We start from the raw sequence: 26,064 nt of genomic DNA, 5'->3' as shown, positions 1-26,064 counted from the left end.
GCTTGGATAGTTTGTGTATATTTACGCAGCTAAAGATCATGTGGTGTTGGTCATAAAGGTGACATGACTACTGGCAGGTTCACACTACGAGTGCTTTTCTTATTCATAGTGATTTGACTAATTCTTGATGTGCTTTTGTTCTCACTTAAGCGATGGGAATTAAAAAAAAAAAATTGCGTTGCGTTTGCAAGAGCTTTTCGAATCACTTGCACTTAGAAAAGCGCTTGTACTATGAACCAGCTCTACTTGTAGTAAAGGGTTTGCAATTATCACTCGGCTTCTACCAACTGCTCCACCTTGAAACGAGTGAGCCTTTGACAATGTTTGGGCAGAAAGCATAAAATGCAGTCAAAGCAAACCTATTGTTTGTGTGTGTAGAGAGGTGAGGTCGTCACCAAACGCGCACAAGCTGGCTATCTAGCTCGCTATCCACTCTTCTGGATGTGCACTTGCAGTAGAACAGTGCATAGTAGAGAACAGGTGAGGCATCAGTCTATGCAATTAGGAATTGTGGTTTCAGCATACAGGGCATAGCCTAGGGATACAGAGACATCGGCCTTACAGCCTATATGCACGAATCTCATGTTGGTCTCTGAGGAAGCTTAATTCCCGCGTATAGGCTGTAAGGCCGATGTCTCTGTAACCCTATGCTATGCCCTGTATGCTGAAACCACAAATTCCTAATTGCATGGACTGATGCCTCGCCTATTTACTGTGCACTCCATTGTTCAATTGTCAGAATTAAAGGGGCACTACTGTGAAAAACTAAAATGTAAAATGTGCAAACATATACACATTTTTTTTCTAGAGTAAAATGAGCCATAAATTACTTTTCTCCTATAATGCCCTATAAAGAGATGGACTAGTCTAATGCTGAATACACACGGTTCGTTCCCGCATCGAATGCACCGCTCTATTCCCGACGAATCGACTATTCCTGAACATTTCCAAGCGCATTTCAATGATTTTTAGGTCAATTGCCATGTAAAGTATGACAAATCGGCCTAATGATCCATCGAAACGCAAATCTGACATGTCGGAAATAAACGAATCGACGGGAATAGTGTGGGAATGAACGGTGTATCCAGCACAAAACCTGTCACTTCTGTCAGATTTCTACTACCTACTGTAAGTGACAGCAACATAGGAGAAAAGTAATTTGTCTAATTTTACTCTTGGAAAAAATGTACTTGTATGTTTGCACATATTACATTTTGCTGTAGTGCCCCTTTAAGCCTGTAAAAGGCCAGTTGGCTTTATGGAAACTTATGCTGGGTACACACGATGAGATTTCCCGTTCGATTTGCGGATCGATTCGATTATTTCAAACATGTTCGATTGGATTTCGATGGTTTTTTTCTGTCGATTTTGCATACCTATCATGAAAAAAACGATCGAAATCCAATCGAACATGTTTGAAATCGAATCGATCCGCAAATCGAACGGGAAATCTCATCGTGTGTACCCAGCATTATAGTCCAGAATGTCTTCTTGGGGTCCAGTTCTTCTATTAAAAAAAAAAAAAAAAAAAATTTTAATTGACTGGAGCTCTATTTTGTACCAGTATTCAGTATAGCAGCGTTGTCAGTGGTTTCCCTAGCAATTGTTTGTGAATATCTTCGCTGAATCTAGAGCATAGAATTGTATTTGTCAGCCTCTTCAGTGATTGGGCAAGGTCTGTCGCTCCTGCTTGGTCAATATAATTCCTATACCAGGGTGATGCTGATTTGTGTTCTGTTAAATTATTAGCATCTCATTAGTCACTGCAGTAGTTACACATGGCTGAAGGGGGCAGAATTGTGTGATGCTGGGGACATTCAGTGCACTGTACCAGTTGGTGTAACTTTCATAATGCAAAATTTACTTATGATACGGGATTGAGTAGAAATAAGAGCTTTAAAGGCGTGCTACCAGTACAACAGCCAGGTAAGAGGCATGTAATAGTCCCAGTAATGGCAGCCTTTTTTTTTTTTTTTTTAAAGAGCCGGTTAGTCTAGCCTAGTAGCTACTGGGAATGGTAAATGAGATGGAAATCCTATTATGGAGTTATGCAGCCTTATAACCCACAAGGTATAAGATACAAAATGCCCCATTTTTTTAAGCTGAATGTTTGCATAAACATTTTCATTGATTCAGTTATTTGGATCTCACACTTCCTAGTACAGTAGCAACAAGTGAGTTGAGGTGGGCATGTTTCCATATTTCACACAGGAAGCTGAATGTAACATGCAGATGTTGGGTAAGCAGTTATGGTAATGTCCTTTTTAAGTAGTTATGAGGCCTGCCAAAAATCCACTCTGCTGCTTGGGGAGGCCCTGGCTCTGGTGGCCATCAGGGATGCTCTCACGAGTAAATCAGAGTGCCTAAGCACTTGGATTTGTGATTTAAATGAGCATTAATTACCGCAGATGTGATGCAGGGACATAAGGGGTTATTTACCCATAAGGTTGCATCCTCCCTGTGCTTCAAATAGTATGCACACGCGTCCTATTGATGGTGTTGCAAGCCTCACACACTTCCTCCTTGAAGGAGGAAGTGGCGGCAGCGAGGCTTGTAACGTGTGTGTGCATACTATTTGGAGCGCAGGGAGGATGCAGCCTTATGGGTAGATAACCCCTTATGCCCTGCGTCACATCTGTGGTAACTCATTTAAATCATGAATCCGAGTGCTTAGGCACTCTGATTTAAGTGAGAGCATCCCAGGCGGTCACACCCGGCTGCTGGGGAGGCTCTGGCGGTCACACCCGGCTGCTGGGGAGGCTCTGGCGGTCACACCCGGCTGCTGGGGAGGCTCTGGCGGTCACACCCGGCTGCTGGGGAGGCTCTGGCGGTCACACCCGGCTGCTGGGGAGGCTCTGGCGGTCACACCCGGCTGCTGGGGAGGCTCTGGCGGTCACACCCGGCTGCTGGGGAGGCTCTGGCGGTCACACCCGGCTGCTGGGGAGGCTCTGGCGGTCACACCCGGCTGCTGGGGAGGCTCTGGCGGTCACACCCGGCTGCTGGGGAGGCTCTGGCGGTCACACCCGGCTGCTGGGGAGGCTCTGGCGGTCACACCCGGCTGCTGGGGAGGCTCTGGCGGTCACACCCGGCTGCTGGGGAGGCTCTGGCGGTCACACCCGGCTGCTGGGGAGGCTCTGGCGGTCACACCCGGCTGCTGGGGAGGCTCTGGCGGTCACACCCGGCTGCTGGGGAGGCTCTGGCGGTCACACCCGGCTGCTGGGGAGGCCCTAGCGGTCACACCCGGCTGCTGGGGAGGCCCTGGCTCTGGCGGTCACACCCGGCTGCTGGGGAGGCCCTGGCTCTGGCGGTCACACCCGGCTGCTGGGGAGGCCCTGGCTCTGGCGGTCACACCCGGCTGCTGGGGAGGCCCTGGCTCTGGCGGTCACACCCGGCTGCTGGGGAGGCCCTGGCTCTGGCGGTCACACCCGGCTGCTGGGGAGGCCCTGGCTCTGGCGGTCACACCCGGCTGCTGGGGAGGCCCTGGCTCTGGCGGTCACACCCGGCTGCTGGGGAGGCCCTGGCTCTGGCGGTCACACCCGGCTGCTGGGGAGGCCCTGGCTCTGGCGGTCACACCCGGCTGCTGGGGAGGCCCTGGCTCTGGCGGTCACACCCGGCTGCTGGGGAGGCCCTGGCTCTGGCGGTCACACCCGGCTGCTGGGGAGGCCCTGGCTCTGGCGGTCACACCCGGCTGCTGGGGAGGCCCTGGCTCTGGCGGTCACACCCGGCTGCTGGGGAGGCCCTGGCTCTGGCGGTCACACCCGGCTGCTGGGGAGGCCCTGGCTCTGGCGGTCACACCCGGCTGCTGGGGAGGCCCTGGCTCTGGCGGTCACACCCGGCTGCTGGGGAGGCTCTGGCGGTCACACCCGGCTGCTGGGGAGGCTCTGGCGGTCACACCCGGCTGCTGGGGAGGCTCTGGCGGTCACACCCGGCTGCTGGGGAGGCTCTGGCGGTCACACCCGGCTGCTGGGGAGGCTCTGGCGGTCACACCCGGCTGCTGGGGAGGCTCTGGCGGTCACACCCGGCTGCTGGGGAGGCTCTGGCGGTCACACCCGGCTGCTGGGGAGGCTCTGGCGGTCACACCCGGCTGCTGGGGAGGCTCTGGCGGTCACACCCGGCTGCTGGGGAGGCTCTGGCGGTCACACCCGGCTGCTGGGGAGGCTCTGGCGGTCACACCCGGCTGCTGGGGAGGCTCTGGCGGTCACACCCGGCTGCTGGGGAGGCTCTGGCGGTCACACCCGGCTGCTGGGGAGGCTCTGGCGGTCACACCCGGCTGCTGGGGAGGCTCTGGCGGTCACACCCGGCTGCTGGGGAGGCTCTGGCGGTCACACCCGGCTGCTGGGGAGGCTCTGGCGGTCACACCCGGCTGCTGGGGAGGCCCTGGCGGTCACACCCGGCTGCTGGGGAGGCCCTGGCTCTGGCGGTCACACCCGGCTGCTGGGGAGGCCCTGGCTCTGGCGGTCACACCCGGCTGCTGGGGAGGCCCTGGCTCTGGCGGTCACACCCGGCTGCTGGGGAGGCCCTGGCTCTGGCGGTCACACCCGGCTGCTGGGGAGGCCCTGGCTCTGGCGGTCACACCCGGCTGCTGGGGAGGCCCTGGCTCTGGCGGTCACACCCGGCTGCTGGGGAGGCCCTGGCTCTGGCGGTCACACCCGGCTGCTGGGGAGGCCCTGGCTCTGGCGGTCACACCCGGCTGCTGGGGAGGCCCTGGCTCTGGCGGTCACACCCGGCTGCTGGGGAGGCCCTGGCTCTGGCGGTCACACCCGGCTGCTGGGGAGGCCCTGGCTCTGGCGGTCACACCCGGCTGCTGGGGAGGCCCTGGCTCTGGCGGTCACACCCGGCTGCTGGGGAGGCCCTGGCTCTGGCGGTCACACCCGGCTGCTGGGGAGGCTCTGGCGGTCACACCCGGCTGCTGGGGAGGCTCTGGCGGTCACACCCGGCTGCTGGGGAGGCTCTGGCGGTCACACCCGGCTGCTGGGGAGGCTCTGGCGGTCACACCCGGCTGCTGGGGAGGCTCTGGCGGTCACACCCGGCTGCTGGGGAGGCTCTGGCGGTCACACCCGGCTGCTGGGGAGGCTCTGGCGGTCACACCCGGCTGCTGGGGAGGCTCTGGCGGTCACACCCGGCTGCTGGGGAGGCTCTGGCGGTCACACCCGGCTGCTGGGGAGGCTCTGGCGGTCACACCCGGCTGCTGGGGAGGCTCTGGCGGTCACACCCGGCTGCTGGGGAGGCCCTGGCGGTCACACCCGGCTGCTGGGGAGGCCCTGGCGGTCACACCCGGCTGCTGGGGAGGCCCTGGCGGTCACACCCGGCTGCTGGGGAGGCCCTGGCGGTCACACCCGGCTGCTGGGGAGGCCCTGGCTCTGGCGGTCACACCCGGCTGCTGGGGAGGCCCTGGCTCTGGCGGTCACACCCGGCTGCTGGGGAGGCCCTGGCTCTGGCGGTCACACCCGGCTGCTGGGGAGGCCCTGGCTCTGGCGGTCACACCCGGCTGCTGGGGAGGCCCTGGCTCTGGCGGTCACACCCGGCTGCTGGGGAGGCCCTGGCTCTGGCGGTCACACCCGGCTGCTGGGGAGGCCCTGGCTCTGGCGGTCACACCCGGCTGCTGGGGAGGCCCTGGCTCTGGCGGTCACACCCGGCTGCTGGGGAGGCCCTGGCTCTGGCGGTCACACCCGGCTGCTGGGGAGGCCCTGGCTCTGGCGGTCACACCCGGCTGCTGGGGAGGCTCTGGCGGTCACACCCGGCTGCTGGGGAGGCTCTGGCGGTCACACCCGGCTGCTGGGGAGGCTCTGGCGGTCACACCCGGCTGCTGGGGAGGCTCTGGCGGTCACACCCGGCTGCTGGGGAGGCTCTGGCGGTCACACCCGGCTGCTGGGGAGGCTCTGGCGGTCACACCCGGCTGCTGGGGAGGCTCTGGCGGTCACACCCGGCTGCTGGGGAGGCTCTGGCGGTCACACCCGGCTGCTGGGGAGGCTCTGGCGGTCACACCCGGCTGCTGGGGAGGCTCTGGCTCTGGCGGTCACACCCAGCATGATTGCTTGTAATACACTAACCTCAGTGTACATAGTGCTAAGCATTGTATATATTTTAGAAAGCTGTAAGGTGACAAAGCAGCATGTAGCTAAACAGGGAATATAAAGCTTGTATTACTCATTGTATAAATGTTGTAAATGTACCTTTTTTGTACATGCAGTTGTATATCTTATTTACCAATTAACATGACACATTTTGCAAAATAAAGCAATTGCTGCTCTTTCGTGGTGGATTTCTGTTGTATACAAAATATCGAAGCTGCAAGAATTGGTAAAGTTACCTGTTTGAGTACTTGAGGTCAAAATGACAGCTTGTCGGCGGATGGATTTGGGGGGGGGGGTGGTTACAGGGTTAAAAACATTCCTGCCTTTGGGGGGCACAGGAGACATTCTACCCTTCTCCTTGGCAATGGGGTGGAGGCCATGCATCTGGAGACTGCTGAAGCTCTTCAGAAACCACTGGCTGTGGCTTGGCAGCCACCTATCAGGCTGAGGTTACACAGGTGGGTGTGGCCAAAGCCTTTGGCAGTTAGAGACACTGAAGTGGAAAAAAAAAAGATTTTGTGTAGTATAGCCAAGAAAAAAACATTAGGAGCAGAGACATCATGAGTCTAATATTTCCAGTACAGGAAGTTATGCTGGTGATACATGGCTCTATTTTGAGCCATTAAGATGGCTTGATGGATAATTTCCGACTTGTTTGTTCTGCCGCCCAATCATTTCGCTGCTCAATTCTGGATTGAAGTGCAAGGAAAAAGACTTGACTGTGGAATCGAGCGGTGACATGATTGAGCGGGAGAATCGAGCTGCATAATTGAGTTGTGTATGGCCAGCATGAAACTCGTTTTCATGTATGCAAAAAAGCCAGAGTTCTGTTTTTTTTTTCTTTTGAGGCTTGTTATATCAACTATCACTCGTATTGTATTTTTCTTCTGCACAGGACAGGTCAATAGTTCTCTGGGCTGCTCTGTAAAATTTAGAATGCTGAGTAGTGTGTAAACTGCAAATATTAGGGCTGGTTCACATGGGCGTTTTTTGTGGCCTTTAACGTGGTTCAGACGCGGCGTTTTTGGGGATCTACCGCCATCCCATTCAAGTGAATGGGAGTGTATAGAGCTGGCTTTTGCAGGCTTTCATGAAAGCCTGCCGGTAGATCCTGGCATGTGTCTGAACATGTTGCTTTCAGAGGCGGTAAACACCAGGAAACAATAGCAGAGACCAGAACTGCTAGCCATGAACACTTCCCAAAAGCTAGCTCTTAAACGCTGGCGTTTGAACTCTCTTCCCATTCATCTCCACCCTTTCCATCCCTCCACCTCGTTCACCTTCTCTTCCATCCACCCTGCATTCACACACCATTCCGGTCACCACTCAGGGCGGAGGGGTGAAGGGGAGGATCTCCAGAACACTATTTTAAAGACTCTGAAGCGAGAATAAATCTCGCTTCAGAGCTCAGTTAGCAGGGGCATGTGTGCCCCTGCTAAACCGCCGCTATCGTGCAGCTAAATGGGGGTCCCTTCACCCCCAAACCCACCCCCGCAATAGTTGGTCGTAGAGTTAGTCGTTCGTGGAGGCAGGGCTAACGGCTGCAGCCCTGCCTCCAGTCGTGTCTATCAGCAGTGCATCGCCGCCCCTCTCAGTGAAGGAAGACTGAGAGGGGTGGGGGAGAGGCGGAGATACGCGTCTGACAGAAGCGCGTGGGGCAGGGCTGCGGCGGTTAGCCCTGCCCCAACCAGGAAGTGCTCCCCCGCTGCACCGAGGGGATTTGGGGGTGAAGGGACCCCCGTTAAGCCGCGGGATAGCGGCGCACACCTGCCCCTGCTATCTATGAGGTTTGAAGCGAGATTTATTCTCGCTTCAGACTCTCTTTAACTTGCCTCTCAATTATGTTAGCCTTTTACTTGTCCCTTGCAAATGCCCGGTCCCAGCTTCCTGATCAATACTGCTTAATGTTTCTGTATTCTTCAGTTTCTATAAATTCTTCCCATTTCTTCCAGGTCTGTTTTAGTTGCCTATCCCCTCTATTTTCCTGAATTGTTCCATACTAAATATATGGGATACCTCTCATCCATTCACCTATAGTTGGTATATGGTTAGTCTTCCACCATCTCGGTATTACTATTCTTGCTGTGTTAAGTGTTTTATGACAGATTTTTTTTATTTTTTTTTTGTATTCCTCTGTGCTAGTCGAGTTGGCATGTAAAAGGAAGAATCCTGTGTCCTCTGGTGGCATTGACCCCACTATCTCATTAATTTATCTTCTCACTTTGTTCCAGAATGATGTCATATTTACACATTCCCAGAATGTATGTATCAGGGTCCCCCTTTCCTTACCACATCTCCAACATCCCTGGTCTACTCCCACAAACATCTTGCCCAGTCTACTAGGTGTAAGGTACCATCTACTCACTACCTTCACTAGTCACTAGTCAATCGCTACCAAAACCTCTAGACACAGGAACAGTTTTTTTTTTTTCCTCAAGCGGTAGCCATACTTAACCACTTCAGCCTACAGCTTCGAAAATCTTATGCATCCGAGCAATGTTCACCTCCCCTTCATTCGCTAAAAACTTTATCGCTACTTATCAAAATTAATTGATCTATATCGTTTTTTCCGCCACTAATAAGGCTTTCTTTAGGTAGTACATTTTGCTAAGAGCCACTTTACTGTAAATACATTTTAACAGGAAGATTAAGATAGAAATGGAAAAAAATCATTATTTCTCAGTTTTTGGCCATTATAGTTTAAAATTAATACATGCTACAGTAATTAAAACCCATGCATTTTATGTGCCCATTTGTCCCGCTTATTACACCATTTAAATTACATCCCTCTCACAATTTATGGCGCCGATATTTTATTTAGAAAAAAAGGTGCATTTTTTCAATTTGCGTCCATCACTATTTACAAGCTTATAATTTTAAAAAATTTAATAAGATACTCTCTTGACAAGTATATTTAAAAAGTTCAGACCCTTAGGTAACTATTTATGTAGTGTTTTTTTATTGTAATTTTTTTTATTTTTTTTTTAATTCAAAAATGTATTTGGGTAATTTTAGTTTGGGAGGTAAATAGCCAATTTTAGATGTAATACAATGTGTTTTTTTTATTCAATACAGGTATGTGGGTGCAGTTTACTATTTGGCCACAAGATGGCCACATTCAAAAAATTCCTAGATGCGAACTGTCGCATCTAGGAACTAAAATGAAGAGAAGAAGTTTCCTGGGGGCAGAAATACCACGCTCTCTGATGAGAAAGTGTCGGTATTTCTGCCGGGGACTTAAATCGGTGAATTGGAATTATATTCCCATTCACTGATCGGGGGGGCAGTGGGAGGGTGCCCGATCGCGCGCACCACACGGCTGCAGCACCACTGCCTATCTGGACGGATATATGCGTCCAGATATGGCGAAGTGGTTAATGCTGAACCACGTTAGAGCTGCTAGGACTGAAAGTAATCAGCACAGAACTAAACATGAACAATTCTCACATTGCTTACTGCCACTATACTTATAATGTCCTTAACGTGTAATATGTACACTGTCTGTCCTTGTATTGTTTGTGTTTGTTTGTTAAGCAACTGCCAAGACAAATTCCTTGTAGGTGCAAACTTACTTGGCGAAAATAAATTGCTTCTGATTCCTGGATTCTGGTAGAGACTGAACTCCTATGCATGAAATATAGGACATTTTTTTTCATTCTACGTCCGTGATGTCTCTGAATATTCCTCTGCCACTTTGCTATCCAACTATTTAAGTCTTTCCCAGCGTTTAGCATGTTATACATTTTTGAGAGGCTACCTTTACTCCGTTTCTCTGCAATACATAGCTTCTCAAATGGAGTCTGTTCTTTAGAGAACTCTTCCTTTGTGCCCTAAGAAATTATCTAAATTGCTGAAGGTTCCACTGTTCTTTGATAGTACTCAGAAGTGCAAAAAAGAACTTTATTAGTGGTTCTCACTCACCTTTTTCTCACAACATCCCTGCTCTTAATAGTTGTTCCCTCCAAGATGCATATAAATTATTTTGACATCCCTGTGCGAACTCTGGTGCAATGTTAACAAAAGAGAACCCGCGGTGGGATTTAATGATGTTGGAGCACAGAGGCTGGTTGTGCACACTATCACTAGCCTCTGTTGCCCTATGGTGTGCCCCAGGACCCCCCCCCCCCCCCGCACTCTGCTATCCCCAGCGCCGTGCTAGCGACACGCTGTGTCGCCAGCAGGCTGTTTACTTGAGACTGTCAGCGCCGCTCCCCCGCCTTCTCTGTATCGGCGCTACCTGCTCGCGTCCCTTCCCTCCCGCTGATTGGAGGGAAGAGACACGGGTGGGTAGCGCTGATAGAGGTGGGGGAGCGGCGTTGACTGACACCGCATAGGTAAACCTTGTGCTGGCGACATGCTGTGTGTCGCTAGCACGGCGCTGGGGATAGAGTGCAGGGGCGTCCTGGGGGCACACCATAGGGCAACAGAGGCTGGTGATAGTGTGCACAACCAGCCTCTGTGCCCCAACATCATTAAATCCCAACTCGAGTTCTCTTTAACAAAAAACACTAACTGAAAATAAAAATAATATTTTCTTTGCTACTAAAGTTCTAGTAATTATCTGTACTATACAACCAAATCATCATATCAGAATTTTTGTTTTTTTTGCTTCAGTGTCTATTTAAAGGACAACTGAGGTGATATGAGACGTGTATGTATAGGGCCAAGCACACAAATATCTATGCCGTGGTCCTATTTTCAATCAGGAAACATCAGATCTGCAAGTAAGTTTCTGTCCGGGTCTGACTATAGCAGAACCCTCACTGATAAGTAATTACAGCCATAAAACACTTTCCTGTTTTGGTAAATGGCTTCTGTGAGCAGGAAAGAGAAAAATGGTCAATACTTTACAGATCTGAGCTCTGGCATACTTAAATGAAGACAATTAAACAGTAAAAACTTAAACTAAACTAAATTGAAATATAAAATAAAACTGGGTTGTATGAAGTAATTTTTAGGATGGATACTATTTATCTCCGTTTATTTTCACCTCTGATGTCCTTTAAAAAAAAAAAGGTAAAAATAAATGCCAGGGCCTTTATTAAACTCCTGATCCCTCCATCATTTAGATAAAGCCTTTAGATAGACTCTTAAAGGGAACCTTAACCGTGGGCCCAAAAAAAAATTCACTTACCTGGGGCTTTCCCAAGCCTCCTGCAGCCGTCCTGTGCCCGCGCCGGTCCTTCGGTGCCCTCCGGTCTCCCTCCGTGGCTAAGTTTCGTTTTCGGCCGACCGCCAGTCGTCCTCCGGCAAAGCGTCCTCTTCTTCCGTATTCCCCGTCGTAAAGAGCCGTAAAGCTCATCCGCAAGACGCGTCATGCGGGCGCGCTTTACGGCTCTTTAGGACGGGGAATGCGGAAGAAGAGGACGCTTTGCCGGAGGACGACTGGCGGTCGGCCGAAAACTAAACTTAGCCACGGAGGGAGACCGGAGGGCACCGAAGGACCGGCGCGGGCACAGGACGGCTGCAGGAGGCTTGGGAAAGCCCCAGGTAAGTGAATTTTTTTTTGGGCCCACGGTTAAGGTTCCCTTTAAGGGGCCCATACACTGGTCGATTTCAGCCTTCAATTGGTTTGCGACCCATTTCGATTGATTTGATCTGACAAGATGTAAAGCCTCATCCACATGGTACAATTTTCCATCAGATATATTAGACGGATGTATTAATTTCCAACCGGTCCAATCATATTGCATTAGATTTTGGGTACTTTATTTAAAATAAACACATGAGGTATCTTCAAATGAACATTACATAGTTACCTTGCCATCAGTTTCTCTCAGAAGCTCACATTTTCTTCTGACAATAATCCCTTCCAGTCCTGACAATATTTTGTCAGAACTGAAATATATCAGTTGTCAGTAAAATATCAGTTGCTGTCAGTTACAGCCGACAGGACAACTGATGTACCAGGTAATGTCCATGTTTCCCTATGGCTCAAGTGGGCGATATTACAGTTTAACTGTGTGCTGACAAGAAAGCTGTTATGGGTAATGGCCATTTTCAAAATGGAGGCTGGAGAATTCCCTTGATCACAGTAAACAAACAGGACGCGGGACAGGAGAAAGACACTGAGGAGTAGACTACATGGGAGGTAAGTATGACTTGTGTATGCTTATTTTGACTTAATTTTCAGTTCAGGTTTTCTTTAAAGATCTAGGTCAATCTGCTGGCAGCAGATCGATGGCCCATAGAGTTGTATTGGACCTAACTGTCCAATGCATTTACATCGATTTCATTCTTAAATCGGTTCCTAGTGTGTGGCACACCAGATTTCTGTCAGATTTAACCTCACAGGCATCTGACAAATCTATCTGGTAGAATCTGCTGCAAATCTATACGTGTATGGCCACCTTTAAAATGTACTCAAACTGAAGCTCAGGTACAAAATAAGATACTTAAAGTGAACCTCCAGACTAAAAATCGACTCAGCAGCACTGAAAAGGCTTGGTGTTTCTTTAACAGTTTCACAGCATCAGAACTTTGTTTCTCTTATACAAGCCTCATTTTTAGCTGCACAGAAGAAAACTGCCCAGGCAGTTTTCCCCTTATGCTGTGCAAAGCATGATGGGATTTCTGATGTTCTCGTTCTGCTGTTTTGGTGCTTATTTTTATTTATTATTTTTTACTTTTTGAATTTGACATTTGAAGCCTAGTGTATGCAACTGGGAGGGGTGATCAGGACACAGGACAGTTGGAATTGTCTCATGCTCCCTGTCACCTTCTTTTGCCCAAAAAGGTGGCTACCCCCATGAATCCCAAACATTTGCCTGTTCTTTTAAAACGGGGTGGGTGAAAGATTATATTACCTATCTATTCTAATTAACATAACTAATGTAACTTAATAACAGCGTTTGTGTAGGCTGAAGTTCCCCTTTAAGGTGGGCATACACTGATAGATTTGCAGCAGATTCGATCATCAGATTTCTGTCCGGTTGAATCTGTGTGCCACATACTAGGAACAGATTTCCAATAGATTTCAGAATTAAATCTATTGGAAATTGATCTAAATGGTAGGCTGCTCCCCGCCTGCGTCCCTTCCCTCCAATAATTTTATAGAGGTGGGGAGGGAAGGGATATTCTGCATGTAAATGGCAGGGCTGTGGAGTCAGAGTCTTGGCAATTTTGGGTGCTCGGAGTCGGGAAAAAATGCACCGACTCCTAATGAATTTAAACTGTAATTAAAATAGAAAATATGATAAAATGTTCTATTTCTCAGATAATAGTCATCATAAAATTTATACATACAGTAATAGCTGTGTTTAGTCCACAAAAATGAAATAAACCAATCAAATTTAGTTACTTGTGCTGCTTCAATAAAATAGTCCCTGTATTCAGCTATACACATCTGATTGTGACTGTATATATGATGTGTACACCGGAATCTCGTATATGTTATGGCCAGAACCCGTAGTGTGGCCACTTCAGGTTCTGGCCGACCAATGTGCGAAGTGGCCGCAGCGCAGCGGCCAATGTTAGAAATGTAATGTTTACGCCGTCTCGCTGCGGCCAAATTGATGACAACTTGCTTAATTTAATGAAATATAGCCGGCGGCAATGTAATAGATGAAGCCGCCGGCTTTCACACTGCCTCTCCCCGTTCCCCCCTCCCACCTCCCCCCGCCTCCCATACAATACGTAGCAGCCAGCGGAGACATGCAGCCGGAGAGTCGTTCGTCGTGGCAGGGGCAGCAGAGCGGGGAGGCTGCAGACATCGCTTCTGCCAGCACCCGCTCTGCAGGAACGGCAGGATTGCCCTGTCGCGACAAACGACTCTCGGGACATGCGTGTCCCCGCTGGCTGCTACTTATTGTATGGGAGGTGGGGGGGGGGGGGAAGGGAGAGAGGCAGTGCGAAAGCCGGCGGCTATATTTCATTAAATTAAGCAAGTTGTCATCAATTTGGCCGCAGCGAGACGGCGTAAACATTACATTTCTAACATTGGCCGCTGCGCTGCCAGGAGTGTTCTGCACCTGCGCAATAGTGCTGCACAGGTGTAGTACGCTCCCGGCGGCGTGTGTGCATGCAAACTACGACAGACTGGCTCAAGTACCTGGACTCATAGCAGAAGATCCAGGTGGCGGAGGAGGATGGCGAGGGACTGATTAGCCTGAAGGGGGCTGGAGGAAGCCCCAGGTATGTATAAAACTTTAATTTCATTTCTCAGGTTTACTTTGTTACACAGTAGTACTATACTCTACCTATGCACTCCCCACAGAGCTGGGAATCCACTGAGAATGCTGTGCACATTGAACACAGATGTTGTCTATCACCCATAAACCTGGTTCAGATTGTGCATGAAGAATGTGTAATAGAGGAAGAATCTCCTCATTCCCCTCAGAGTATCTGCACATCACTCTTACATGTACCCACACTTACATTGCCTAGGGCCTGATAGATGTTCTTTGTTCCGATCTGTACCTTTTGCAAGTACTCTTACCAAGGACTAGATTTAGTCTGACTAAAGGGAATAAATAAGGCAGTCTCCATATCCTTCTCACTTCAGTTGTCTTTTAAAATTCCTAAGCGTTGGCAGTTAAAGAGACACTGAAGCGAAAAAAAAAAAATATAATGAATTGGTTGTGTACTATGAATAATTACTAGAAGATTAGCAGCAAAAAAAATATTCTCATATTTTTATTTTCAGGTACATAGTGTTTGCTGAGTTTACACAACACTCAGCATTCAAAATGATTCTTTCAGAGAAGTCTGTGAACTAATGACCTCTCCTCTGGCAGAGAAAAGTCTGAACTAATGACCTCTCCTCTGGCAGAGAAAAAGAAAACAATTGAGATAAGTCAGATAACAGCCCTCTCCACGACTTTCAAAGTCGTAGAGCTTAATGGCTTTATTGCATAGAGATAATAACTGGAGTTTCTTAACTCTTCCTGTACTGGAAACAATAAAGGTGGCCACACACGATACAATAAAATGATCCGATTTTACAGTAATTCGATAAAAACGATTGTATTGCTCGAAAAAATTGAAAGCTTTTTTTTCATTCGACTGAAAAATCTGATCGGATTTCCCGTTTTTTTTTTTTTATTTAAACCGATCCGGAATGCCAGATATTTCTCTTCAATTTCTACCAAAGATTGTATGGTGTGTGTTGGATTGTTAATTTATTAATATACACACCCTAGCAATTTCCTCTGAGTTTCCAATCATTTTTATCATAATTGAGGAAAAAATTGAACATAGGTGTGTGGTACATTGGTCATATTTTTGAAATGTTACAATCAGTCAGAAAAATTGATTGCAATTCTTAAATTGAACAGATATTTATAAAAAATTGTATGGTGTGTGGCCACCTTTATGGTGGCCATACATGGTACAATTTTTTTCATACAATCTTACCATTTCTATGTAGTATAAGGGTAAATTAAGTGAATATACTGAAAGGATAATTTAGGCAGTTACCTTATACTACATAGAATTGGTAAGATTGGATGAAAAAATTGTACCATGTATGGCCACCTTTAGACTGATGTATCTGATCTTAATGTTTTATTTCTTAGCTGTACTACACATACAAATCATAATATCATCATTTTTTTTTCGCTTCAGTGTCTCTTTAAAGGTGGACATGCATGGTACAATTTTTCAATTAGATAATTTAGTTTGATTATTCCGTTAGATCGAATATTAAGATTTTTCCAGCATGTCCGATCATTTTTCCCGAAAAAACGGGATAATCGTTCGAATTTCTTGGTCGAAAAAAAAAAAAAATATTTTCAAATTTCATTCAATTCGATCATTTAGATTGAATAAATGGGAAAATTTAACGTTTTTATTGTACTGTGTATGGCCACCATAGGAGATGAATTTCATGTTACATAGTTTCAATCAACAAGATTGTAATATGCAAATTATAGGGGTCGGGAGTCGGTGGATTTTTGTACCGACTCCACAGCCCTCGTAAACGGTCTGCTAGCGACACACTGCATGTTGCTAGCACAGCGGGGTTTTTTTGGTGGAGGGGATTGTATAGTAACAGAGGCTGGTGATAATATGTACAACCAGCCTCTGTGTCCTAATGGCATTCTTAAAACCCACCTCGTGTTCTCTTTAAGGTGGCCATTAACGATACAATCCCACAGCCAATCAATTGTTTCCTGGGGTAATCAATCAGATCTGCCATTTCATAGTTGTTATGGATAGCTACAGTACTTTTTAAAGGTTAATTAAAGTGTACGTGAGATGGGGGGGGGGGGGGGAGTCTTATTTTACTTACCTGGGGCCGTCTCTACGGGGGTAGCCTTACAGGTAAAATAGCACTTAACACCCCCCTCCCAATCATCTCAGGTTTATATTAAGTTTTATCAAGCCGAGTGGCTGTTAAAGCTGCTATGAATCACAAGCTACCTGCATATACTGAAATTCATCACAAATACAGTATGTTCTCCCAAACCTAGATTCATTGACTATGGTATGGAGCATAGGAAAGGACTGACAGGACAGAAGCTAAGGTCAAGTAACAGCAATATAGTTTACTTTTTTTCTTTCTTCTTTTTTAAATAGTATTGAGGTAGGGCCGGTTCACATCACAAACGCGAATGGCTATGCGTGCGGAACGCAACGCGTACGAACGCACGCCATCCGCGTTTGTATGCGTTGCGTGGCTGATCCCATCACTGGAAAGTGAATGGGACAGCTGCGCGTTTTTGCTAAATCTGTGTGCAGCATGCGTTCCCGGACCGCATGCAGTGTGAACATCAGACAGTGCACACTATGCACTGTCTGATGTCGTGCGTGTCTGCCTCCTGCACGCGTTTCCAAAACGCGGCTGGAAAGGCGTGCAGTCTGAACGGGCCCTTACTTTTTATTGAACACTGCTCTTCCAGCGCATGAGGTTTGGGCACAGCAGCGCTACCATAGACTGTAATAGGAATTACGGCTATAGCAGCGCACAGTGAGTAACTTCGGTGTCAGCTGAAGATGGAGCTGAAGTTATGTTTTAAACACTGTAATTCAGCCTCCAGCGATTGCTGGAGGCTGAATTATTTCATTCCCCACTATCCACGTGGACATGGAGGGGGAATAGTATTTAACGTTGCCAGGAACTTGTGCAGCAGCAGGATCAGCCATATACCCGCTGTATCCTGTGCCCAGGTCTCCTGCGCCGATTTCTCTTACGCACTTTTTAAAGGGGTTAAATAAGCAAAAACGGACACCTAGGGCTTCTATCGGCCCCCTGAAGCTGTCATGTCCCGGGCCGCCCTCCTACGATCCTCGGTTCCCTGCCGCTGGTCCTGGTCTAATATTTGTCTAACAAGACTAATGCTTGCTCCAGTGTGCGTCATCGGAGCTTACTGTGCAGTATAAAGTTTTCTTGTTCTGCGCAGTAAGCTACCGATGAAGCACATGGGAGTGAGCACCCGTGTAGCATGGCCACGCAGCCGTAATCTAATTAGACTGGGACTGGCGGCAGGTATTAGATGATCGTAGGATGGCGTGGGACATGGCAGCAGCAGGCCGATAGATGTCCTAGGTAAGTGTTTGGTTTTTTGTTGTTGTTTAGTTAACCAGTCCACAGAACCCCTTTAAAACAGAGGTTTCATATATACCTTTTTGAAGACAGCATAGCTGCACAATCTTCTTCCCACTGAGATATACCTGTAACATGATGGGGTCAGCATAGAGCCTGGATAGCTCAGTCGGTAGAGCATCAGACTTTTAATCTGAGGGTCCAGGGTTCAAGTCCCTGTTCAGGCGTCTGTGGAAGCTTTTACTATCTGTATGCCCTCCCTCATACTTACAGTGTGCTTTACAGGAAACCTACAAATTCTCACCACTTTCATAATGATTGCAAAACAAGAGACTTAATCTTCTAAACAAGGGCAGGGGGTGGAGCGGTGGAAATCTCTACTTCGTACAGCTCCAGCTGCTTGCCATACATCACCGTCCTTTCCTAATCTTCTTAGGAAAGCTACTACAGGTAAATGTTTAATTATTTTTTTTTTACTTGTGTAGTAAGAGTTTGGGTCCACATTAACATTTATTTTTCTGAAAATTCTCTTAGGCAGGGGCATGTAAAGATGGCCATAATGATTTTCTCCAATTATTTTGTAAAAGAAACCTTATTAAAGTGGACTTGAACTCAGAACTTCCTCTCTGCTCTAAAAGATGCGCAACAGTATAATAACCTTTTAAAGAAAAAAATACTTTGTTACAACTGAGACAAATCCTGCAATAAATCTGGTGTCTACTTCCTGCTTTCATGGAAGCAGACAGAGGGTTAACATCCTGTGTTTACAAATTAGATGCTCTGCCTAGGCAGCTGATGCCACAGCTGAGATTACATTACAACTTGTGCTTAGTCCCAGATGAGGGGGAATTTCTCAGGCTAAACTCTCTAAATATATACAGGGTGCATTTCTCTCTGGTTTTCCTTCTGACCTGTGCAAGAATTGAGGTCCACTTTAAGATGATGTACATAGTAGCATTTATACTTACCTGGGGCATCCTCCAGCCTAATGTTCTCTGTGGGCTTCCTCCCGTCCTCCTGGGTGGCTCAGTTCATCTACAATTTTCCCCAGTAATGGGGTCCAGTTGTGTCAGTCACGCTGCACTGTGCAGGTGTAGCCCAGCCTGCGCAGACGCAGAACACTCGAGCGCAATGGGGAGGGGGGGCAGGCCTTGCATGCGCAGTGTAGAGAGACTGATGTGACTGGTCCCTATTACTGGGGAAGATTGTAGATAAATTGAACCACCCAGGAGGACAGCCCATGAAGTTCATGAGGCTGATTGAAACCCCAGGTAAGTATAAATGCTGCTACAGTGGTTTGCAAAAGTATTTGGCCCCCTTGAAGTTTTCCACATTTTGTCACATTACTGGCACAAACCTGAAACAATTTTATTGGAATTCCACGTGAAAGACCAATACAAAGAGGTGTACATGTGGGAAGTGGAACGAAAATCATACATAATTCCAAACATTTTTTTACAAATAAATAACTGCAAAGTGGGGTGTGCGTAATTATTCAGCCCCTTTGGTCTAAGTGCTGTCAGTTGCCCATAGACCTTGCCTGATTAGTGCTAATGACTAAATAGAGTGCACCTGTGTGTAATCTAATGTCAGTACAAATACAACTGCTCTGTGACGGCCTCAGAGGTTGTCTAAGAGAATATTGGGAGCAACAACACCGTGAAGTCCAAAAAAGACACACAAAACAGGTCAGGGATAAAGTTATTGAGAAATTTAAAGCAAGCTTAGGCTACAAAAAGATTTCCAAAGCCTTGAACATCCTAAGGAGCACTGTTCAAGCGATCATTCAGAAATGGAATGCATATGGCACAACTGTAAACCTACCAAGACAAGGCCGTCCACCTAAACGCACAGGCCGAACAAGGAGAGCGCTGATCAGAAATGCAGTCAAGAGGCCCGTGGTGACTCTGGACGAGCTGCGGAGATCTACAGCTCAGGTGGGAGACTGTCCATAGGACAACTATTAGTCATGCACTGTACAAAGTTGGCCTTTATGGAAGAGTGGCAAGAAGAAAGCCATTGTTAACAGAAAAGCATAAGAAGTCCTGTTTGCTGTGTCCCCCACATGGCTTGTGGTAAACTGCAAACATGTGGAAGACGGTGCCCTGTCAGATGAGACCAAAATTAAACTTTTTGGCCAAAATGCTATGTGTGGCGGAAAACTACCACTGCACATCACTCTGAACACACCATCCCCAATGTCAAATACGGTGGTGGCAGCATCATGCTCTGGGGGTGCTTCTCTTCAGCAGGTACAGGGAAGCTGGTCAGAGTTGATGGGAAGATGGATGGAGCCAAATACAGGGCAATCTTGGAAGAAAACCTCTTGTAATCTGCAAGAGACTTGAGACTGGGGCAGAGGTTCACCTTCCAGCAGGACAACGACCCTAAACAAAGCCAGGGCAACAATGGAATGGTTTAAAAGAAAACATATCCATGTGTTAGAATAGCCCAGTCAAAGTCCAGATCTAATCCAATCGAGAATTTGTGGCAAGATCTGAAAACTGCTGTTCACAAACACTGTCCATCTAATCTGATTGAGCTGGAGCTGTTTTGCAAAGAAGAATGGGCAAGGATTTCAGTCTAGATGTGCAAAGCTGGTAGAGACATACCCTAAAAGGCTGGCAGCTGTAATTGCAGCAAAAGGTGGTTCTACAAAGTATTGACTCAGAGGGATGAATAATTACGCACACTCCACTTTGCAGTTTTTTGGGTTTTTTTTTAAATGTTTGGAATCCTGTATGATTTTTGTTCCACTTCTCACGTGTACACCACTTTGTATTGGTTTTTCACGTGAAATGTGTGAATAAAATTGATTCCTGTTTGGCAGTAATGTGACAAAATGTGGAAAACTTCAAGGGGACTGAATACTTTTGCAAACCACTATATGTACAACATCTTTGGTACACTTAAAATATAGATGACTGGGTTTGTATTAGACTTATATAATTTGCTCTTCTGTACAGAGCCTGGATAGCTCAGTTGGTAGAGCATCAGACTTTTAATCTGAGGGTCCAGGGTTCAAGTCCCTGTTCAGGCGAATCTTTACGTTTTAACCACAATCTGTATCCTGTTTCACAAACAAACATGTGGTAGTGTGTCTAAATGTATGTCATTACTTTCACAATTGGTGCAAAATGCAACAGAACTACGGGTGAAGTTCAAAAAAAATAACTATCATGCAAAACTTCATTTATTTCTGTAATTTAACTTACTGGTAAAAGGTGGAACTTAAAGGGAACCTGAACCGAGTAAAAATTATTTAAAGGTTAAAGGTCCGTACACACGCCGGACTTTAGGCAACGACGGGTCCGTCGTTGCCTCCCGCTGGGTGGGCGTGCCAGCGACAGTCCGGCGTGTGTACGCTCTGTCGTCAGACTGATACGGCTGTTTCTGAGCGATCCGCCCGGCGGATCGCTCAGGAACAGCCGTATCAGTCTGACGACAGAGCGTACACACGCCGGACTGTCGCTGGCATTTATTTATTTTTATCTGGTAAACAAGTAATAAGGATGCTAATCAGGCAATCCAAAAGTTAAAATCACTATTACTTTTCTTGTTGTTAAATTATCATTCCCCAGTTTACATGACTCTTATTTGGTACACAGAAAATTTGGTACACAAGAGAAGTTGCAGGGCATGCTGGGTTGTCTTTTTTTTGCTTCTCTACTTCCCTTCAGACTTAACTAATGCAGCTTGATTGGCTGAAGCCTCTCTCCCTCCTGTTTCCCCCCCCCCCCCCACACTCTGTTCCTCTCTGATTGGCCAACATTTCTCAGGCTGAAACAATGCACTTTCTATAGTGAAGGGCGGGCAAATCAGGCAGAGGAGACTAAAAGCGGATATTGCATCACGACTGGCTTTAAAATAGCCACAGTAATAATGGAAACTGTCTAGAATATCATTACATGTAAAGTGAGATATTTCAAGCTTTTGTTATAATGTTGATGATTATGGCTTACAGCTTATGATAACCCAAAATCTCAGATCATTAGACTATTGTCAAAAAAATGTTCAATATTCTAGGCTCAAAGTGTCGTTCAGTAGGAAAGACACTGGGCTGCAGCACACATGCTCTTTATTAGAGCAAAAAGTCAATACAGATACAGTTCTACTGTCGTTCAATAGGAATCATAGGAAAGACTGCTGTCCTGACAGTCATGCAGAAAACCATAACTGACACACTCCATAACGAGGCAAAGCCTCAAAAGGTAATTGCAAAAGAAGGTCGATGTTTCCAAACAGGGATGCTCCGAATTTGGATGAAATCAGAATGGGTGTTGTTTGGATTTCATCCTGCTAATTAAGTCACCTGTACGGGTGGGGGGGGGAGGGTTAATGTTACCCATCAGCCGTCTTCTTCACTCGTCCCTCGGCATCTCCCATGATGCGTTCCAATCCGGCGTCACGGGACTATACACTACCTTCTCAACCCGGAAGGAGGAAGTGTTTGCAATCACGTGACCGACTGATTGGAACGCATCGTGGGAGGCGCTGAAGGACGAGCGAAGAAGACGTCTAATGGGTAAGATTAACACCCTCTCGCCCACCCGTACAGGTGACTTAATTAGCAGGATGAAATCCGAATAACACCCGTTGGGATTTCATCCGAATTCGGTATTTGAGCATCCCTGTTCCCAAAGTGCTGTATCAAAACCCATTAAAGCGGGATTGTCACCATAAAAATCAAATTTCAACAGCAACTGGTCTGAGTGTAATATGTGATAAAGATGCTAATCCTGCATTCAAAACTTTCAAAACTATTTTCTGCTGTTATGGTTTGTAGTTATCACATACCTTAGGAGCACTGGCACTTTAATAGCCATTGCCATTCAGTTGCATGCTGAGGGTTCTTTTTATCTATAATATTTTCTCTCCTCTTCCCTTTATTCCCCTGCCTAGCTGAAACATGATCCTCTGCTCACTTGTGTTTACAAGCAAGGCTAAGGTGACTCAGCGATTGGAGGAGAAAAGGAAAAAAAAAAGAGTTAAGGGAAGAAATGACATCAGTATTTAGCCTCAAACTGTGAGCAAAAGACATGGTTCCCACCATTTACAATATAAAATACACAGGAATCATAATGTGGACAGTACAATACATGTGTTATGTAAGTAGATCAAGTATTTATCTACTTATATATGTGTTTTTCCCCTGGCATAGTATGGCTAATCCTCCAGCTTTAACATAAAGTTACGTGGAGGAAAAATGGCGCACAAGCAGTAGGGATGACCACAGCCTTGAGAGGATTGTTAGGAAAAAGCCATTCAAAAGCGTTGTGGACTTTTACAAGTAGTGAACTGAGGCTGGAGTTGGTGTATCAAGAGCTACCACACACAGGCTGATCCTGGACATGGGCTTTAAATGCCGTATTTCTCTTGTCAAGTCACTCATAAACAACAAACCACATCTGAAGTGTCTTACGTGAGCTAAAGAAAAAAAAAAGACTGTTCTGTTGCTCAGTGGTCCAAAGCCTTCTATTCTGATGAGAGCAAATTTTCCATCTCATTTGGAAATCAAGGACCCAGAGTCTGGAGGAAGAAAGGAGAGGCACACAATCCAAGATGCTTGAAGACAAGTGTGAAGTTTCCACAGTCTGTTGATTTGGGGATCCATGTCATCTGCCGGTGTTGGTCCACTGTGCTTCATTAAGTACACAGTCAATAATGCAGCCATCTACCAGGAGATTTTGGAGCACTTCATGCTTCCTTCCACAGATGAGCTTTATGGAGATGCTGACTTCATTTTCCATCAGGACTTGGCACCTGCCCACACTGTCAAAAGTACCAAATCCTGTTTCAATGACCATGGGAAGACTGCTGGATTGGCCAACAAACTCGCCTGACTTGAAACCCATAGAGAATCTATGGGGCATTGCCAAGAGAAATATGAGACATGAGACCGAACACTGCAGAAGAGGTGAAGGGCCGCTATTGAAGCATCCTGGTCTTCCATAACACCTCAGCAGTGCCAGAGGCTGATAGCATCCATGCCACGCCGCATTGAGTCAGTAATTGATGCAAAAGGGGCCAACACCAAGTACTGAGTACATATGCATGATTATATTTTTCAAAGGTCCAACAATTTTCAATTGAAAATCTTCTTTTAATTGATTTCATGTAATATTCTAATTTTCTGACATTTTGATTTTGGGTTTCTCCTAAGCTGTGAGCCATAATCATCAAAATGATAACAAATAAAGGCTTAAGTATCTCGCTTTGCATGCAATGAGTCTATTTCGTATATTAGTTTCACCATTTAAGTTGAATTACTGAAATAAAACTATAAATAACTTTTGCACAATATTCTAATTTTTTTGAACTTCATCTGTATTCAGCCAATAATAATAATAAGGGTGGCAGGGATGCTCAAATCCGGAACCGGATGAATCCGGATAGTTACTATTTGGATTTCATCCGGTTAAACTCAAATCTGTGCGGGGGGGGTAATCTTACCCTACATGACGTCTTATTCGTCCGTCCCTCGGCACCTCCCACAATGCGGTCCAAGCGGCGGTCACGTGACTAAAACACTTCCTCCTTCCGGGTTGAAGGAGGAAGTGCTTGTAGTCACGTGACGCGGGTGGAACACATTCAGCGCTGCGTAATATGTTGGCGCTTTATAAATTCAATAAATAATAATTGTGGGAGGCGCCGAGGGAGGGACGAAGAAGACGTCATGATAGGCAAGATTAACACTCCCAAGCATTACCCCTTCCCCCCCCCCCCCCCCCCCCCCCCCCTCCCCAGCCCTCACAGGTGATTTGAGTTTAACAGGATAAAATCCGAATAGCAACTGTCCGGATTCATCCGGTTCCGGATTTGAGCATCTCTGGGAGGGGGCGGTGGAACGGAAATCATTAAATCTCTAAGCTGCACCTACCCTTCATAAATTGCATTAGAAAACAACTCAGTGTGCACCTTATATATGATGATGGCTTATATGTCTGTGGGCATTGGGGTTCATCAGAGCAATCACAAATTATTAGGTGATTAATTTTGTAACACGGCTTCAACTTCCCCAATCGGTCTTCACAATGCAGGGAACTGTATGTGTCTATTCTTAACCACACTATTAACCTATGTAATAAATAAATGAGGTCACAACCATACAACCCTTCGGCATTTTAAATTGTTTTGGGGTTCTTTAAAAACCATCAACATTATTTAAATTGAGCATTAACCATAATATCAAACTGCTACCCAGCTAGACAGCACAGGTAGCACATAATATCAATAAATAACATTGAAAATGTAACAATAAACTAACTTTCTTTAGCACTGAATTATTTATTTAAAAACACACCAACCCCCAAACAACTCCGAGACCGTGACAAAGCTAAAGGGGAAGGGAGGATGGGCAGCTCCGCCTCCATAGCTCTGATTCAAAATCCTCAGAGCTGCAGCAGCTATTCACTACAGCAAGCCCCCAATATCCAGCACAGGTGGGGACTGCTGGATGCCAGATATGTGTACCTGCTGGTTGCTTTTTGCAACCAGCTGAAAATAGCACTAACCTCCCCCTTTCCCCCCCATGCAGCAGAAGCAACTTCCCAATCCTCCGGGCTCCATCTTCTACACTTCCTGTAGCTCCCAGCGGCTTTCCTACATCCTCTTTGTATGGGTCCCGGTATGTCATGTGACCTTTGCATGGACACACTGAAGCCGATGGGAGCTGCAGAAGTGTAAATGACGGCGCCCGAAGGATCGGTAAGTTGCTTCCGCTGCGCAAAAGCGCTGCAAATTGCAAAAGTACTGCCCACGTTGTCCACCTCAGGCATGCCACTGTCAGGATCTTTCCTGTAGCATGTTCTGTAGGTTGCAGTGGAACTGCAACCGGGCAGTTCTGACTTATCAGCTTGCATTCGGTTGCGCATTCGCAATAAGTCTCATTGTCATTTGCAATCACTCTGTAGTTCAGAGCAATTCAGGATGCTGTCAGGATTCCTCCTATTGCTTGCTGCAGTTGAACTGCAGCCAGATTGCCCTGGATTTCCTACATGCATATTGTTGCATAATACTGCATGTATTTTGTTATGAGAGTTTTTTTTCACAGTTTGCTAGCAGCTTGTAATCAAGCCAGCTCAGGATTGAGTAATTATCATTCAGCTGTGTGGGAATTTGCATGCCTTAATCCATTGGCTGATGGCGACATAAAAGTCTGCCTCCCATTTTAGACTCCGCCCAACATAGCGTACAGCTCCCTGAGTTGTTGCTCTGTCATTCATGTGAATTGTATATTGCATTATTTAAAGGGAAGGTTCAGGGACTGTATAAAAAAAATAAAAATCCAAATCCACTTACCTGGGGCTTCCTCCAGCCCGTGGCAGGCAGGAGGTGCCCTCGGTGCCGCTCCGCAGGCTCCTGGTGGTCTCCGGTGGCGAGCCCGACCTGGCCAGGCCGGCTGCCAGGTCGGGCTTCTTCTGCGTTTCAAAGTGCGTGTCACTCGTGTGCCCTGACATCATCGGACGTCCTCCGGGCTGTACTGCGCAGGCTCAGAACTACTGA

General features: G+C 47.2%; 1 protein-coding gene and 2 non-coding genes across 4 annotated transcripts in view; all 3 read left to right on the top strand.

The window, feature by feature from the left end:
- Positions 1 to 26,064, top strand: part of SLBP (stem-loop histone mRNA binding protein) — an 88,319-nt gene that overhangs the window by 14,940 nt on the left and 47,315 nt on the right. The gene's annotated exons all lie outside the window — the stretch shown is intronic.
- Positions 17,714 to 17,786, top strand: TRNAK-UUU (transfer RNA lysine (anticodon UUU)). The gene has a single exon. It is a non-coding gene; the product is annotated as a tRNA-Lys (tRNA).
- Positions 20,527 to 20,599, top strand: TRNAK-UUU (transfer RNA lysine (anticodon UUU)). The gene has a single exon. It is a non-coding gene; the product is annotated as a tRNA-Lys (tRNA).

The sequence above is a fragment of the Hyperolius riggenbachi genome, chromosome 1, assembly GCF_040937935.1.
Source record: "Hyperolius riggenbachi isolate aHypRig1 chromosome 1, aHypRig1.pri, whole genome shotgun sequence".
NCBI classification, from domain to species: Eukaryota; Metazoa; Chordata; class Amphibia; order Anura; family Hyperoliidae; genus Hyperolius; species Hyperolius riggenbachi.
The sequence above is the reverse complement of the archived record's forward strand: the minus strand, read 5'-3'. Positions and strand labels throughout refer to the sequence as shown.